Source organism: Chiloscyllium plagiosum, chromosome 23 (assembly GCF_004010195.1).
Source record: "Chiloscyllium plagiosum isolate BGI_BamShark_2017 chromosome 23, ASM401019v2, whole genome shotgun sequence".
Taxonomy (NCBI): domain Eukaryota; kingdom Metazoa; phylum Chordata; class Chondrichthyes; order Orectolobiformes; family Hemiscylliidae; genus Chiloscyllium; species Chiloscyllium plagiosum.
Window position 1 is genome coordinate 15732384 of NC_057732.1, and position 2059 is coordinate 15734442.

Sequence of the window (2059 nt, forward strand, 5' to 3'; positions counted from 1 at the left end):
GCAAAGGTCTTGCACAAACTTAAGGGTTGGAGTCCAGAGCCAAATTTGTTAAAGACAGGTTCTGCGATCACTGAACTTACCGTGCTGGTATCGACCTCTATGGGAAGTGGATGACCATTTAAATGGATGTTTATTTTGCGTGGTTCTGATTTGGATGCTGCTAAGCAATTTAGTTTCCAAATCTGGGTTTTCCAAGTTGTGCACTCTCCTGGTTACCAGCCTTTGAGTTCTCTGATTAAATTTAGCTTCCGTGGGACTCTTTTGCTGTCTCAAGTCTGCAACTTGCAGCGACTGCAATGGCTGTCAGGCCTGGATCCCGAAGAAACTTTTATCCATTTGGCCGAGGCTTGGCTTTCTTTTGGTTTATTTTGCTGTAATCCGACCTAGAGTCCTTTCAGTCTATGTCCTGAGTGAGGCTGTACAATTGCCTTCACTCAAGTGATGTTCCCCAATTACAGTTGGTCTGGTGAGGGTGTCCACTTCAATCAGAATACTCTGCAACTCATACGTTCCATTTGCTGCATTTTCTGATGATAAAGCCAGTTATAGCGCCTGTTTGAAGGCCAGTTGAACTTCAGCTAGTGAGTGATTTTGCATGGTTATATCATTGATCTCGTGTACTAAATGGTCTCTCAGCATCTTAAGGACTAAACTAAAGTCACATGCCTCTGCCAATCATCTTAATCTAGTTAAAAATCCCAGTATGGATTTTCCTGGTTCTTGAATTGCAGAGTTAAACTGATAGCATCTCAGAATTAGAGGAGGCTTAGGATCATAATAATCCTTAATCAAAACTATCAACTCTTGAAGGATTTTAGTATCTGGTGCCTCAGTTAAAGTTCAGTTCCTGATAATTGAAAATGCTGTGGGTCCACAAGCTCTCAGGAGAATTGCTCATAGCTTTCCATCTGCCCCAATGTAATTTCCCAGCAAAAATAATGTTTTTTTTCCACACCCTGGGCCCAGTCTTTGACAGCAGGATCTAATGTGTCAAGATTCCCAAATAATGACATGATGCTAGAAATGGTTAGCCCAACTCAAAGATGACTGTTGCAAGTGAATTTCTTCAGGAACATGCTTTTCTCTTGTCACCACTGAAAAAAAGCTACACAGAGGCTGGTCCACTGGCACCAAGTCACCCTTTGTTTACGTGCAGAAAGTCCTTGACACTGATCCAACTTCCTCAGAGCCAGCTCTCAGAGTGAGCAGAACCTCTGACACTCCTGTTTATACTCTTAGCAGCCAGTGCTCCTTGATTGGCTCAGACTAATAGCCACAATGAATGAGTTCATATTCTATGCTTTCCAGCTGACTGGCTTCATCACAATCATTGCAGTAAACACCACACACAACAAGTTTCAGTAACTTGTTTTTAAAAGTCGAACAACTCCTTCCACAATCCTTGGTTTTACAACAGTGTTTTTTCCATTTCAGTACATAAATAGTACAGAAAATAAAATGATATGGTCTATACAGCATAGAGGACCCTATGTAAGCATTCATTTGATGTAGCCCTCTGTCTCCTTGCAACTATTTTCTGTCTCATTTTATCTGACTTTCTGCATTTAATTTGTTGGTAAATTTAGTATTGTAACGTCACTTGCAGTTTAGACTTTGGAACATGGGTGGGTGGAGATGGTTAGACAAAAGACAGCAGGTAAAAATGGATCAACTGTTCATCTCAGGCGATCTCAGGCGACCGAATCAACACGGACATCTACTACAAACCAACCGACTCCCACAGCTACCTGGACTACACCTCCTCCCATCCTGCCCCCTGTAAAAACACCATCCCATTCTCCCAATTCCTTCGTCTCCGCCGCATCTGCTCCCAGGAGGACCAGTTCAAAATACGTACAACACAGATGGCCACCTTCTTCAAGGACCGCAATTTCCCCCCCCCCCCCGACGTGGTCGACGGTGCCCTCCACCGCATCTCCTCCACTTCCCGCTCCTCCGCCCTTGAGCCCCGCCCCTCCAACCGCCACCAGGACAGAACCCCACTGGTCCTCACCTACCACCCCACCAATCTCCATGTACAGCGCATCATCCGCCGCCA